The sequence below is a fragment of the Phyllostomus hastatus genome, unplaced genomic scaffold (genome assembly GCF_019186645.2).
Source record: "Phyllostomus hastatus isolate PE091 unplaced genomic scaffold, TTU_PhHast_1.1 phas_contig_80, whole genome shotgun sequence".
Lineage (NCBI taxonomy): Eukaryota > Metazoa > Chordata > Mammalia > Chiroptera > Phyllostomidae > Phyllostomus > Phyllostomus hastatus.
Window position 1 is genome coordinate 15601999 of NW_025333960.1, and position 10308 is coordinate 15612306.

General features: G+C 39.7%; 1 pseudogene; it reads right to left on the reverse strand.

The window, feature by feature from the left end:
* Window positions 1-7098: 7098 nt before the first annotated feature.
* LOC123826386 lies at window positions 7099-7534 on the reverse strand (annotated as a pseudogene).
* Between the last annotated feature and the right edge of the window lie 2774 nt (window positions 7535-10308).

The following is a 10308-nucleotide window of genomic DNA, read 5'->3' on the forward strand; positions in this document are numbered from 1 at the left end:
TTCATTTATCAAAAAAACTGATAATTAAAAGATTATATGATTTTTGAGCTTTAGAAAAACATAGTGACAGACACAGAAAGTCTAAATACACTACTAGTATATCATTTATTTTTATGTTGCACATATTTGGAAATTGTCTCACAAAGAAAAAATAAGAATTTCACTTGATAGTTTTGTAGAATATGTTTGCCATTAAGGGACACCGTGGCAGAATAACACAGACTCTCAAAGAGGATTACTATTCTGACTAAACTTATCACTAGGAAAGAGAAATCACCTGGAAGTCAAAAGTGGGTGCTGTACTACCACAGGTGGCTGTAGATTGGTTTTGTCTTACCTTGTCTATGTACCTCCTACCACAATTTTGTCTGGAGTCTACTGTGCATTTCTTCTTGGCCTGCAAGCTTTGGATTAAAGCTACCTTTACCTCTGGGCTCCAGAATTGGAGCCCTTACCTAAGCTAAGTCAGTCAATGCCACCAATCTGGTTTCAAACAAGAAGAGTGAATATAAACTGGTTTGCATGTGTTGGTTATGGGAACCTGAAATTTCAGGGACCACTGAAGCCCAAGAATGGACTTTACTCAGAGGAAGCAAAGAAAGTATGTGATTTCATATGAGTTCTGAATAAAGTCATTCCCGAAGTCACTACTTAGTGTGAACTTTTCTTTTACATGAATAGTAAAAACATTTTGTATACTCCAATTTAAGATATTTTCCCCCTTACTTTCAACTAAAAGATTTCTAAAACACTGGAACTCTTTAACCTGCCTATAGGTGTAGAACCTCCAGAGGCCTGTATCTTGGTTAGGAGATAAAGAATAATAGCAAAAAACCCCAAAGAACTATTAGGATATATGCTCTGCTATTCTGATTTAGTCAATGCACAAAGGATACACAGGAGGGAGGAGATAAGGATTAGTCATGAGAAGGCTTTCATAAGGAATTAGGCAGCATAGTAAAAAAGGAAAACAACTAGGCTAACTGCCCACATTGTGCATGAGCAAAAATTTAAGTGCTTACGATGGCAGATAGTTTGGAAATTTTGAAAATTTCTTCTGGTTTATTCCACTGTGGTTGTCTACACTGCTCAACATTTGAGTGAACAGATACTAGTAAGAATTTCTTCAGTTTTTGGATCATAATTTGGGAACCAGGGTACCAACTGAGAGAATATTTTAAATGCCTTCGTAGCAGATGTGAACAACATTTTTCACTACTAACGTGATTCTTCTCAAAAGAAATAATGAATGTTCTGGTTTTAGCCACTTGCAAGTGGTTCTTTGCTTTACAGACTTTGTCTTTGCCTTGTGAGACCATAGAAGAGATCTGCTATTTAGTAATAAGAAATATGTGTTTTCCAATTACTTTGTTCCTATTACTGAAAGGTAATGCTGGAATAAAGTTGCAGGTCATTTGGAAACGATGCTCTGATATTTTCATGCATGAGTAGAGGTTGGGTACATCTTTGTTTTAAATTGAATAGGTGAGGCATAGGACACTGGGGTCAGCAAGTTAATTAGGAAAGAATAGAGAGCCTGCTTACTGAAATATTGAGAGTATAAAGGATCCTAACATTAGTAATCTTCAGTGAAGAAAGAGTGGATGGATTTTTTTAATGATGTTAATAAAAATCAGGAAAACATACTTTTGAGAGACTATTGGACACAGTAGATTAATTATAGAATGTAAGTCTGAAAAGCTGAATCTGGTATGAGAATGAGTGCATTGAACAGTATCAGATAAACTAGTAGGTCTATCTTGTTCATGCTAAATAGTAGATCTACTTTATTCCTGATGACATTGTAATTAAATATTTATCTCAATAAAATTATATACAGAACTGAAAAAATAGAGAAGAGGTTATGGAAAAATAGTGAACAAAGTAGCAATTTTTCAGGAAGGTAAATTTATTATGTATCAATTATATTTATTTCTCCTGTGGAAAAAGAACTCAGAGAACATCTTGGCTATTTAGAGTACCTTAGAATAGAGCAGACAACTGTAAATCAAGTCTGTGCAATTTCAACTTAAGGTAAATGGAAATGTGATGTTATACAAAGTTTACAGGGCAAGATACTGAAGTCTTTTTTTTTTTTTTTTACAGCTGTCAGGAAAAAGTACCAAAATAATGAACTATCTTCCTTTTTTTCCATAAGTGATTCTCAGAAAATAAACAAAAAAGAAACAGATATTATCCTGATGTTTTGTGTTATAGAACACAAAGCAGTGGTTATTATAGACATGATATGTCACAGCTGAAGAACTGAATCAACAGATTGTCAAACAAGCTCAGTCCCATGGCCTCATGCATGTCTAAGAACTTTATCAGAAGCTCTTCTTTAAGCCCTGAAATGGAAACAAATAAGCAAACACAGCTTTGTACAGCAGCACAATTCCCAATCTCAGTGAGAGAGAGAGAGAGAGAGAGAGAGAAAGTCTGGAATAGACTGGAAGCCACTTTGGCCTTTCTGAGGTAGATTAGATGCTTCTTTTGATTACTGTTATCACCCTTTTCTGATAATTGAACATGTATGATCATTAAACCCACTGGGAAATAAATATTATTATGAAACTATAAGAGAATTTCTTAATGGGTTGAGGAGTTAAATGCCTTTCAAAGATATTGTGTTTTAAGGTAACATGAAAGTCTTGACTGTGAAAGACTTTTAAACAGGGATACTAAAAAATACTATGTAGTATTTAAAATACTCATTTAAGTATTTAAAGTACTTATGTCTTTGCATATACTGAATCTGTAATCTATTTTTTGTCTTTGGCCTACTACATGGTAGACTTGCTACTAGTGCTTCCTCTTCCAGTTCATTTTCCATGTTGCAGCCTGGGTAGTCCTTACAAAATGAAGATTCTCTGTGTCCACTTGTCCTTCCCCAGTATTTCTTTTGAGACTATGGCAACCATGTGAATGCACCTCACAGATGTCCAACTGTAGGGTGCATAATTGACATAGGGACTCAGCTGCTACACACTTTTAAAATATCCATTTTGAATTTATTCTTGAATATGGTGTAAGAAGGTGGCCTAGTTTCATTTTTTTTTGCATGTTATCTGTCTATTTTTCCCAATACTATTTTTTGAATAGACTGTCTTTATTCCATTGTATGTTCTTGCCTCCTTTGTCATATATTAACTGAGCATGTAGGCATGGGTTTATATCTGGGCTCTCTTTTCTGTTCCATTGATCTATGTCTGTGTTTATGCCAGTACTATGCTATTTAGATTATTATGGCCTTGTAGTATAGTTTGATATTAAGTAGTGAGACACCACCAACTTTGTTATCTTTCTCAAGATTTCTATGTTTATTTGAGATCTTTTGTGGTTCCACCTAAATATTTTTATTATTTGTTATAGTTCTATGAAAAATGTCATAGAACATTGGTATTTTGATAGGAGTTGCATTGAATCTATAGATTGTTGTGGGTAGTAAGGACAATATAATGATGTTAATTCTTCCTATCTATGAGCATGGTATATGCCACCATTTACTTGTTTCTTTTTTAATTTCTTTCTTCAATGTCTTGTAATTTTCCATGTACAGCTCTTTTAACACCTAAATTTATTCCTAGGTATTTATTTTTGATGCATTTGAAAGTGGGATTGTTTTCTTAGTTTCCCTTTCTCATAGTTCAATATTGGTATGTAAAAATGTAATTGATTTCTGAATGTTTATTTTGTATACTACTTTATTAATTCATTTATTAGTTCTATTAGTTATGGGGGAATCTTTAGGGTTTTCTGTATACAGTATCATGTTATCAGCAAATAATGACAGTTTTACTTCTTCCTTTCCAACTTGGATGCCTTTATTTTTTGTTGTCTGACTGCTGTGGCTTGGACTTCCAGTACTTTGTTGAATAGGAGTGATACAAGAGGATATCCCTGTCTTGTTCCTGATCTTAAGGAAAATGCCTTTAATTTTGCCCATTTGGTATGATATATTGACTGTGGGTTTGTCATGTATGGTTTTTATGGTGTTTAGGTATGTTCCCTCTGTTCCCACTTTGCTGAGAGTTTTCATTATAAATGGTTCTGGATTTTATCAAATGCTCTTTCTGCATCTATTAATATCATCATGTGGTGCCAGTAATAGTTGAGTCCTGCCAATTCCAGTCCCACAAAATTTCAAAACATGCAGAGGGAGGGTTGAGGTAGGGCTGGGGCACTGAGGAGTTGGAGAGTGAGCTCTGTAGCACAGTAGGATGCAGATTGCTGATGGGTGAGCATGGAATTTCAAATGGACATTGTGGCGTTAGCATTGTCTGTGATGATCCATGCACTTTCTAAAATGGCTGTAAGGTGGAGAGCCTAACTTTGACCTCAGGATCCTCTCTGATGAGAAATTCCTTACCCAAATGCAGTGTCCTCTGGCTGGCAGGCCCTCCCTTGCATGGCCACAGACATAATATCGCAGGGTTTCCTCAAGCAGGCTGGGCCAGGGTGGAGTTCAGTCACACACACACAAATATCAGGGTTGCCATTAAATCAATGTTATTGTGGTAACGTTGGACAGATTTTTACATAAGAGCTTGACCTCTCTTTTCACAGCTTATTTTTATTTTTTATTTTTTGGAGGGTTGTGATAGTGGTGGTAATGATGATGATGGTGGTGGTGGTAGTATTTGTTTGTTTTCAAAAAATTAAAAAAAGAACGTTATAAATTCAAAACAGAATTGAATGAACTCCCACACCAGGCAGTGCAACATGGGATAAAAGAAGCCATGAGACTGGACAGAGCTGTCTCTTCTCTTCTGTGGAGGATCTGGGCCTGGGGAAGTGAGTGAATGAGAGAGAAACTGAATTCAAGAAAGTGGGAGTGGCAAGAGCAGGGGAAGAAAGGGAACCACAACTTTTTACTTTAAACCTTAAGGTCTAAATGTAAATCGAAACTTTTGAATAAATTTGGACAAGAAAAGAAACCATTATTTTAGAGTAGATTGAAGCTGTGGTTTTAAAAACAAATAAACTGAACTAGAACATCTTAAATTTTTTAAAGTACATTTTATTGATTATGCTGTTACAGTTGTCTCAATTTTTTTCCCTTTGCCCCGCTCCACCCAGTGCCCTCCTTCCCTCCATAATCCCCCCTTAGTTTATGTCCATGGGTCATACGTGTAACTTCTTTGGCTTCTCCCTTTCCTATATTATTCTTAACATCCCCCTGTCTATTTTGGTCCTACCATTTATGCTTCTGGATCCTTGAACCATTTCCTCCTTTCTCCCCCTTCCTCCTCCCAGCTGATAACCCTCCAAATGATCACCATACCTATGATTCTGTTCCTGTTCTAGTTGTTTGCTTAGTTTGTTTTTGTTTTTAACTTTTAGATTCAGTTGTTGATAGTTATGAGTTTGTTGTCATTTTCATGTTGATAGTTTTGATCTTCTTTTACTTAAATAAGTCCCTTTAACATTTCATGCAATAATGACTTAGTGATGATGAATTCCTTTGGCTTTACCTTTTCTAGGAAGCAGTTTATCTGCCCTTCCATTCTATATGATAACTTTGCTGGATAGAGTGATCTAAGTTGTAGGTACTTGATTTTCATCACTTTGAGTATTTCTTGCCAGAGCCTTCTTGCCTACAAAGTTTCTTTCGAGAAATTAGTTGACAGTCTTATGGAAACTCCTTTGTAGGTAACTGTCTCCTTTTCTCTTGCTGCTTTTAAGATTCTCTTTTTTATCTTTAACCCTTGGCATTTTAATTATGATGTATCTTGGTATGGTCCTCTTTGGGTCCAAGCTGATAGGGACTCTGTGCTTCTCAGATGTGCATGTCTATTTCCTTCACAAAATTAGGGAAGTTTTCTTTCATTATTTTTTCAAGTAGATTTCCAATTCCTTGCCCTTTCTTTTCTACTTCTGGCATACCTATTATGCAAATGTTGGACCTTTTGAAGTTGTCCCAGAGGCTGCTTATACTACCCTCATGTTTTTGGATTCTTTTTTCTTTTTGTTGTTCTGATTGGTTATTTTTTTGCTTCCTCATGTTCCAAATCATTGATTTGATTTTTGACTTCATCTACTCTACTGTTGTTTCCTTGTAAATTGTTCTTTATTCCAATTAGTGACTCCTTCGTTTCTGAGTGGATCCTTTTTATGCTGCTGGGGTCCTCACTAAGTTCCTTGAGCATCCTTATAACCAGTGTTTTGAACTCTGCATCTGATAGTTTGCTTATCTCCATTTCATTTAACCCTTTTTCTGGAGTTTTGATCTGTTCTTTCATTTGGGCCATGCTTCTTTCCCTCCTTATTTTGGCAGCTCCCTGTGTTTATTTCTATGCATTAGGTAGAGTTGCTTTGACTCCATGTCTTGGTAGTGTGGCCTAATGTAGTAGGTGTCCTGTAGGGTTCAGTGACACAGCCTCCCCTATTACCCAAACTGAGTATTCTAGGTGTGCCCTTTGAGTGGGCTGAGAGTACACCCGCATCATGTAATTGAGCCTTGGTTGCTGTTAGCAGATCAATGGGAGGGATTTGCCCAGGCCAGTCAGCTGCAAGGACTAGCTGTGATCAATAACTACCAACCTCTGCCCTCTGTGGAGGATCAGCTGTGCAGGGCCAGGGTGGTGGTTGTCCAAAGTGGTCTGTAGCTAGCTGTTCACTGGGTGCACTGGCCCTAGGGTTTCCCAGGTGGTGTAGGCCAAAGTCAGCCGCCACCTGTTTTTTGCCTGGAGTTACCCTTCCTGAGCTGTAAAGCAATCTGAGAATGCTGCTTCTTGTGCTGTGCTTAGAGATTTTCAGGTGAAGCCAATCTGCGAAACTAATCTTGCTGCTGCTAGTGCCCAGCCTGGAGCTCAGTGAGGCCAGCTGTTGCTTGTTTGATAGGATTTAAGAAGCTGTGAAGCACAAGCCTAGACCAGTTATTCAAATGGAAAAGAAGCTTGGGCGGGTCGGTAAATTGGGTGGGGTGGAGTCTCTGGGGATATCTAAGGTGGGTCAAACAGTGTTAGCTAGGTTGATGGAGTCTCAAATATGGCACCAGCCTTTTAGCTCCATGGCCGTGCGAGGATGAGAAGGAGGGCTCAGAAAAGGGAACAGTGAATGCACTGTTCACATTGCTGGAATAAATTGAGGCAGATTTTAGTCCACATGTCGCTGTTTCCCATATTTCTTTTTAAACTCTTCATCATTCTTACAGAATTTTTTTATGGTCCTTAGAGTATTCTTCAGTTAGGTCACCCCAAAGGTGGTTCTTGGGTTGGGGATCATTCACCAGTGCTATGAGGGACTGGATTATTTGGTTGTTTTTTGTTGCTAGCTTTCATTTTTCAGCACCAATTACTGGCAGACATACTTCCTCTCTTTTAAATGTGACCTCTGGTGGTTTGAATGGGTATACTGTTGGAAAGGTGATTTCAGTTCTGAAGGTCCTCTTATCACATGGAGTGTTGTCAGGAATAATGAGCCCTTGCGAAGTCAATAAATTGGCTTCATTAACCTGGGTGGTATAGAAGTTTTTCATTCCACATTTGTGGATTTCTTCAAGGTCCTTTATAAGCTTTCTGTGGGCCTCCATCTTAGTTCCTGTGCTGCTGCTTTCCCGGTGTTCATTGTGGCCCTTCCAATGTCCATTTTAATTATGGTGTTTCTTGGGGTGGGCCTCCTTGGTTTAACCTTGTTTGAAACTCTCTGCACTTCCTGGACTTGTGTGTGTCTTTTTCCTTCACCAGGTTGGGAAAGTTTTTGGTCATTATGTCTTTAGATATATTCTTGATTTCTTGTTCTCTGCCTTCTCTTTCTGGTACTTCGATGTTGCAAATGTTACTCTTCATGCTGTCCCAAAGGCCCCTTAAACTATTTTAATTAAAAAAAAATATTATTATTTTGCTGCTCCGATTAGGTGATTTTTCTACCTTGTCTTCCAAATCATTGATTTGATTTTCTGCTTCATCCAACTTAGTGTTTAGTCCTTGTAGTGTATTTTTTATTTCTTATTTTTTATGGTTTTTATGTCCTTTTTCATGCTGTTTTAGTTCTAAGTTCCTTGAGCATCCTTGTAACCATTTTTGAACTCTGTATCTGATAAAATTGCTTATATCCATTTCATTTAGTTCTTTTTGTGGATATTTCTCCTGTTCTTTCATTTGGAGCATGTGTCTTTGTCTTCTTGTTTTGGCCTACTCTTTGTGTTTGTTTCTATGTATTAGATAGATCTACTATGACTCCCAGTCTTGGTAGTGTGGCCTTATGTAGTAGGCGTCTTGTGGGACTCAGTGGTACAGTCTGCTTGGTCATCAGAGCTGTGTCTCCAGGAATGTCTTGTGTTTGGGTTATGTAAGCCTTCCTTTTATAATTGTGTCTTGATTCTATTGGTCTGTTCATGAGAATGTTCAATCCACAGGCTAGATGACTATGAGGATTGAACCTGGCCACAGTGTATGAGCTGCTGTGCAGGTGCTGACCATGTAAAGCAAAAACTTGCCTAAATAGGGTCTGATGTCTGCCTAGATCTGCCATTGGATAGCTTCTTGTGAAGCTAAATGGATCCTGCTCTGATGTTGTCAGAAGCTGGTCACTGAGTGTATTCAGGGGCCTCCTGGGAGGCACTCTGGGGCAGTCAATCCTAGATACTGCCTGTGACGAGGCCTGGACAACCTATCTGGAGCTACAAAGCAATTCACAGTTTGTGGCTGCTTCTGCAGGGCCAGGGTGTGTGTGGGAAGGACCAAACTGTGAACAAAACCTGGGTTCCATGAACACTGAGCCCAGGGGTAGTTCAGAAAAGGCCCAAGGCACCCTGATTCTGCCTCTGCCTACCTTTGCCTGTGTGTTGCCTCTTAGACGCAGTCACTGGAAGATACGTCAATTGCATGAAATAGATTCTCAGTGAGTCACCAGGTAGGGAGAGTGGTGTTCACCAGGTTGACGCCAGTTCAAACTCAGTGCCAGTGCTGGGTTTGAGGTCACTCAGCGAATGTCCCAGGGTTTATTAAATCTACCTGCCACTCACTGGATGCTCGCACACTTTGTGGTTGGGTGGGGTCTCTAGGAGTTGTCAGGCTGAGGCCATCAGAGTTTATCAGACCCAAACAGACCAAGATTTGGCCATGTGAAGGGAGGGTTCTGCACTGGTCAGGTATGAAAATAAAAAATGGACCCTGTTTTAGAGCCACACAACTCAGTCTGTTCCAGATTCTGCCAGGAACTTGATCTCAGCAGGACAGGGATGCCAGGAGTGGAAAGGATGTGCCTGTGGATCTCCTGTGAGGAGAAGGGGCTGGTCAGTCTGTGGGAAATGAGGGGAGTGGCCCTGACCCCAGAGCCACACAACTCAGTCTGTCCAGGATTCTGCCCAGACCTTGGCAGGGCAGAGTCTCTAGGAGCTGGGAGTGTGGGATCCTTGAGAGCCTGGAGAGTGGGGCTAGCAGATCTCCCATGAGGGGGTAGTGCCAGTCAGGTTCACAAGAAAGTGGGGGTAATAACTTTTGCACTAAAGTCAGAGAACTCAGTCACTGATATCCCCTGAGTTTTCTGAGACCGCTACACTCCAGCCCAGGTAGCTGACTCAGTAGGGTGCACTCTATAGGTTAGGTACAAGGAGTCCAGAAGGTGGGGCCATTGCAGTCCCCCAGCTGATACCATTTGGAGGGGAGTGCTCCTCCCAAGAAGTATGGCATCTGTGGTTTGAGAGAGTGACTCAGCACAGGTATCCTGGTACCTTTTCCTTCAGCTCTCTCCCCAGAGCACAAACCTCCATGTCTTATACGACTCAACTCTGTTCCACCTTTCCTCTGCTAGAACCCAGGATGAGTGGTGGAGAATGAGATTTTGTGTCCTGGTCCTTTAAGAGGGCACCTGTATCCCAAGCAGACTCTGGTCTCTCCCTGGTGGACAGGCTCCCCATTGATTTGCATAGTCAGATGTTGTGTGGACACCTCTTCCCATCTCTGGTGCTCTTGTCTCTAGGGCCTCACATAGGGTTGAGACTTCAAGCTCCTCAGTGTGAATCTTTGCAGCTGAGATATCCTTACAGACTCTTAGTTGCTGTGGCAGGAGCAGGGCCATCCCTTTTCACCATTCCATTCTTCCTACCAGTCTCAATGTAGCTTCTGCAAATCCTTGCTTTATAAGACTTTTTTTCAGCTAGCCATCAGTTGTATTCAGGTTGATTGTTCTATATTTTAGTTGTTATGGACCAGTTTGGTCTTGGGAAGAGATGAATGTACGTTCCAGCTACTCCACTGACATCTTGAATCCTCCTCTTTGTCAGGAGATGTTTGATTATTGATTCAGTTTCCTAATAGTTATAGGTCTATTTGCTTTTTTATGTCATTGTGATTTAGTCTTGGT